Source organism: Macaca mulatta, chromosome 1, assembly GCF_049350105.2.
Source record: "Macaca mulatta isolate MMU2019108-1 chromosome 1, T2T-MMU8v2.0, whole genome shotgun sequence".
Classification (NCBI taxonomy): domain Eukaryota; kingdom Metazoa; phylum Chordata; class Mammalia; order Primates; family Cercopithecidae; genus Macaca; species Macaca mulatta.
Genome location: NC_133406.1, coordinates 220,388,368 through 220,394,462, shown reverse-complemented (window position 1 = coordinate 220,394,462; position 6,095 = coordinate 220,388,368).

Below are 6,095 nucleotides of genomic sequence, written 5' to 3'. Positions count from 1 at the left end.
CTCTTCTCTGCTCAGCTCCTGCCAAACGACTCATCCTTCAAGATCCAGTTTACGTTTATGAAGTTGGAGAGGCCTCTCTGGGGAGACTGACTCTGAATTACTTGTTACCTCCTTCATTTGTAATTGAAGTCATGACTTGGCCTTAAAGGAAAAAACCCGAGTGCCCAAAGAACAACCTATGGGGGCCCTGACCCAACCTGGGTGGTCAGAGAAGGCCTCCTGAGGAGCTGACATTTGACGTGAGCCCTGAAGGAAAGTGTTTCAGGGAAGAGCCTCCCTGGCTCCAGGAACAGCAAGCACAAGGGCCTGAGGCAGCAAGGCTTTCAGCGGATCTGGAGAAGTGATCTGGATAGTGATGGTTTGGGAGCCACAGCTTGTGCAGGGACATTTGAAAGAAATGGGGTGTGGAACGTCGAGGGAAGAAGACTGGGGGAGGGAACAGGGGTCCGGATGAGAGAGCCCTGTCCCCGCAGTCTGCACGGTCTCAAAGCCAACACCCGGCAGCAAGCCTAGCTCCTTTCCGCAGCTCACACCCCCCATCCCTGAGCAGCCCCGGGGTCCAGTAGGGGGCGCACCCACCCTATCTGGGTGAATGTGGTTTACAAAGACCAATGGGGAGGAAGTGACCGGGGACCGCTCAGCTGGGCGGGAGTGGGTAGAAGAAGAGAAGAGGGACCAGGCCTTTCTCTCAGGGAGGCGAGGGCACAGCAGGCCTGCTGTGTACGGGTCTTGGTCCTATTCATTGGCACCCTCTGGACACTTTTCAATCTCCTCATTCTCCATTCCAGGGGAGATTCTCATCCATGGATGGGCTTCATTTCGGGCAGAACCTGGTCCGTGTAGGCACTCATTTTTGAATCCTTGCTGGCAGGAGGGGCCCCTAACAGATCGCTGTTCCTCACCCTGGGATGAGCCCCTACCCAGGGGTCCTCTTAAAGTTTGCCTCTCCCATTCACTGTTCTCCCCCCGGCAAGTCCCTGAGCATGGAGGCTGGGAAAGGAGGGCATGTCATGTCCTGGGCCCTACAAGGGCGTGGCCTGCCTGCCTGTCCCCACAGCTGGTGTGGCAAAGGGACTCTCTGCACACATCCCCAACCCATGCCCCACAACCTCACCCCACACGGAGTAGGAAGCCCCTGTCTTTAAAGGACAAGGGCTTGGCCTGGCACGGTGGCTCATGCCTGTAATCCCAGCACTTTGGGAGGCCGAGGTGGGGGAATCACCTGAGGTCAGGAGTTCGAGACCAGCCTGGCCAACACGGTGAAACCCCGTCTCTGTTAAAAATACAAAAATTAGTCGGGTGTGGTAGTGCACGACTGTAATCCCAGCTACTTGGGAGGCTGAGGCAGGAGAACTGCTTGAACCCAGGAGGCAGAGGTGGTAGTGAGACAAGATTGTGCCATTGCACTCCGGGTTGGGGGACAGAGTGAGACTCTGTCTCAAAAAATAATAATGATAATAATAAAGGATAAGGGTTTGCTACAGGAATGGCCCAGTTTCTTTCTTTCTTTTTTTTTTTTTTCTGAGACGGAGTCTCGCTCTGTCGCCCAGGCTGGAGTGCAGTGGCACCATGTCGGCTCACTGCAAGCTCCGCCTCCCAGGTTCGCCATTCTCCTGCCTCAGCCTCCCGAGTAGCTGGGACTACAGGCACCCAGGAGTGGCCCAGTTTCTACTGAGTTGCTCATGCTTAGGAGGAAAGTGCAGCTGCCTATTTTTGTCTTATGTTTTGGGGTCCCTAAAGGAGACCCCAAATGAAGATATATTTTCTGGTTGATATGGTTTGGCTGTGTCCCCACCCAAATCTTATCTTGAATTGTAGCTCCCATAATTCCCACGTGTTGTAGGAGGGACCCATTTGGAGATTATTGAATCATGGGGGTGGTTCTCCCCGTACTGTTCTCGTGGTAGTGAATACGTCTCCTGAGAGCTGATGGTTTTATAAGGGGAAACCCCTTTCACTGGGTTCTTATTCTCTCTCTTGCCTGTTGCCATGTAAACATGCCTTTCACCTTCTGCCATGATTGTGAGGTCTCCCCAGCCACGTGGAACTGTGAGTTCATTAAACCTCTTTTTCTTTATAAATTACCCAGTCTTGGGTATGTCTTTATCAGCAGCGTGCAAATGGACTAATACACTGTTGAACCTTCTGTGCTCTCCCTTATTGGTAGTTAGGGTCACAGAATCTAGAGTCAAATCTTGCCACTCTCTTGCTTTCTGAGGGAACATGTGCAAGAGATTTCACCTCTCAGAACCTTGGTTTCTTCATCTATGCGATGAGCAGCACACCTACCTTGCAAGGTGGCTGCAAGGTGGCAGATGTGTCATAGTGCCCAGCTCATGGGCACATGGTGGGCACCTGTATGAAACTCTGTTGTTCCCCCTCTCATAGCTTCCCAATTCAGGCAATCACTTGGGATGCTTTTCCCTGGGACTTGTCATAGCCTGGGACTCTCCCCAGCATCCTCCTCTGCAGGTTCCAGAACAAGACAACATACTTTTGACATTTTAAAGATTCCATCATTAATATCTGTGGGGAAATAGGGTGGGCAGTGCCTTGAGCCATTGTTCAAGCTGTTTCCTCTTCTTACCATGCCCTTCCCTACTCAACTCCTGGGGAACTAGTCATCCTTCAGGATCCAGCTGCAATTGCACCTCCTCTATGGGGCTTTTCCTGCTGCCCCCTCCCCAGGCAGACAGAATCCTCCTCCTCCTTCTCTCCTGTCTCCTCCTTGTAGCCATGGCCTATGAGGGGAGGGGCACTGAAGAGACAACTCCTGGCTCAAGTTGGTCTGAAGTGCACAGAGGGTAACCACAGGGGGTGCACCTTTGTCTTCTGCTTCCCTGTGGCCTCCTCCAGAGGCCGGACTTTACTCCCTCCAGGGACCCCTGGGAGGGAATAGGATCCCATTCCCAGACTCTCAAGGCTGGAGTTCATACCTTTAGACTCCATGAGCCATTTTAACAATAAATCTGCAAGTGCTTGATGATGCCCAGGGCAGGTCACACTGCAGAGAGTTCCAGAAGAAATTGTCAGTGACCCCCCCAACCCCCATTCTCCCTCCATTACCAGCTCTGCCCTACTCCTCTGTGCCTGAGAAGGAGAGGGACTAACTTAGAAGCTTTGAGTCTGGGGGATGTTTGAAGCAGTGGGGCTGGGCCCTGGGGCTAGGAAGAAGTGGATGGGACAGGAAGACATGGCCCAGCCAAGCAGGTACCCAAAATCCCACGGTTCATAATTATCATAATATCATCATCACCACCAACAACAATAATAGTAGCTAACCCTTATGCTAAGCACCCCACATGCTTGATCTCCTATAACCTTCACAACAACCCTGCAAAAGAGGTGCTGTGAGGTCACCCCCACTTTGCAGATGAGAAAAATGAGGCTCAGAGGGAAGGTAGGTAATGTCCAAGACCATGCAGTCGTGCAGCCAGTCCACTGGTCCCCATGTGCTTTTTTATGAGACAGAGTTTCACTTTTGTTCCCCAGGCTGAAGTGCAATGAAACAATCTCGGCTCACTGTAACCTCCGCCTCCTGTTTCCAAGCAATTCTCTTGCCTCAGCCTCCCAAGTAGCTGGGATTACAAGCATACGCTACCATGCCCAGCTAATTTTTTGTACTTAGTAGAGACGGGTTTTCACCATGTTGGTCCAGCTGGTCTTGAACTCCTGACCTCAGGTGATCCATCCACCTTGGCCTCCCAAAATGCTGGGATTATAGGTGTGAGCCACTGTGCCCGGCCCCACATGCTTTAACAATGAACACTTTTTTCATGACCGGGGGTGGTGGCTCATGCCTGTAATCCCAGTACTTTGGAAGGCCAAGGTCAGGAGTTCAAGACCAGCCAGGCCAATATGGCGAAACCCTGCCTCTACTAAAAATACAAAAATTAACCAGCGGTGATGCTGGGTGCCTATAATCCCAGATACTCAGGAGGCTGAGGCAAGGGAATTGCTTGAACCCGGAAGGTGGAGGCTGCAATGAGCCGAGACAGCAACACTGCAATCCAGCCTGGGTGACAGAGTGAGACTCCATCACAAAAAAAAAAATTAGGACTGTGGCTCCCAGCCTTTTTTAAAAACTTAGAATACTTGAACATATAAAGATGAATGTAAAGGGATAATAAAGAAATGTAAATAATAGCAAGGGAAAAGAAACTTGTGATATTACATTGAGTTTTACTCTTGTAAATAACGCAAAACATTACAGGAACAATAACTCAAAAGATGTTTGACTTATTGATAAAGGTTTGAACACTCTCCTTTGTAATGTGCAGTCATAACTTCTAAGCTAAAAGCCAAAGGTGAAAAAATATTCCCAAGAAAAACATTCCAAAGAAATAAAAAGTTCACTTACATTCCAAGTAGATATAGAATAAAACTATTCAAGAAGTATCTCTTGGCTGGACGTGGTGGCTCACACCTGTAATCCCAACACTTTGGGAGGCTGAGGCGGGCAGATCACCTGAGGTCAGGAGTTTGAGACCAGCCTGACCAACATAGAGAAATTCTGTCTCTACTAAAAATACAAAATTATTCGGGCCTGGTGGCACATGCCTGTAATCCCAGCTACTCGGGAGGCTGAGGCAGAAGAATCACTTGAGCCAAGGTGGCAGAGGTTGCGGTGACTTGAGATCATGCCACTGCACTCTAGACTGGGCTTGAAAGTCCATCCCCCCCGGAAAAAAAAAGAAAAAAAAAGAACACTTTTTTCAAATAAAATTAAAATTATGGGTAATCCCAATATATAAAACAGAAAAGAGCAATATGTTATTAATGCACATGTCTTTTTGGTTAAATTTTATAAACGTATTTATTCTAAAGTCAGTCATTGAGAATAATGAGGCTGAGTGCTTTTTTTTTTATTTGGAGGTCACAGAGGCTACTTCAATGTTATTGCCACTTCAAGCATCCATTTGATGCCTGTGTTTTGTATAAATGGCTGGTATCAAGGAAATCCTCATTCTCATAGAAAAGCATCTACTAAAGTTATTATTTGTGAACAGTTTGCTTGCTTTTTGAGGATATTCTCTATTTTTTCTGATTCAGAAATTTAAAAGAAGTTGTCTAAGTCTGTTTTGTATTGCTGTAACAAAATATCACAAACTGGATAATTTATAAAGAAAAGAGGCTGGCTCACACCTGTAGTCCTAGCACTTCGGGAGGCAGAAGCCAAAGGATGTCTTGAAGCCAGGAGTTTGAGACCAGCTTAGGTAACATAGATGCAGCCTATTAAAAAAAGAAAAAGAAAAATAACCAGGCGTAGTGGCACATGCTGTAATCCCAGCTACTCTGGAGGCTGAGGTGGAAGGATGACTCAAGCCCAGGCATTCGAGGCTGCAGTGAGCCCCGTGATTGCACCACTGCACTCCAGCCTGGATGGCAGAGCAAGACCCCATCTCTTAAAAAAAAAAAAAAAAAAAAGAAAAGAAGCAGCAGCAGCTTACCAGCTATCGTTATCAAAGGAGATAGCCTCAGTCTCATGTGAAGCTTCCATATATCATGTGAGTGAGTCTCATTGGCAAGAACTACATCTCTTCCAGACCCTAGCAGCAAGGGAGTCCAGAAAAGGCAGTTTTTAGTCATTTAGCCTCTGCAATAGAGGTCAGACCATAGGAGGGGTCAGAATGAAGGTCAGGTGCCAACGGATAGTATCTAGCCCATTAGTGCTAGAAACATACTTTAAAATGTAATGGCCAACACTTGCTTGGTGTTTAATTAAGCCTAGTAACCAGTGTATAATATGTAATATGTACTTGCTTGTATAGTTTTGAAAAACAGATTTTTTTTTTTTTTTTTTTTTTTTTTGAGACGGAAGCTTGGTCTGTCACCCAGGCTGGAATGCAGTGGTGCAGTTTCGGCTTACTGCAACCTCTGCCTCTCAGGTTCAAGCAATTCTCCTGTCTCAGCCTCCTGAGTAGCTGGGATTACAGGCGCACACTACCACACCCAACTAATTTTTGTATTTTTAGTAGAGACGGAGTTTCACCATGTTGGCCAGGCTGGTCTTGACCTCCTCACCTCAAATGATCTACCTGCCTCGACCTCCCAAAGTGCTGGGATTATAGGCGTGAGTCACTGCGCCCGGCCAG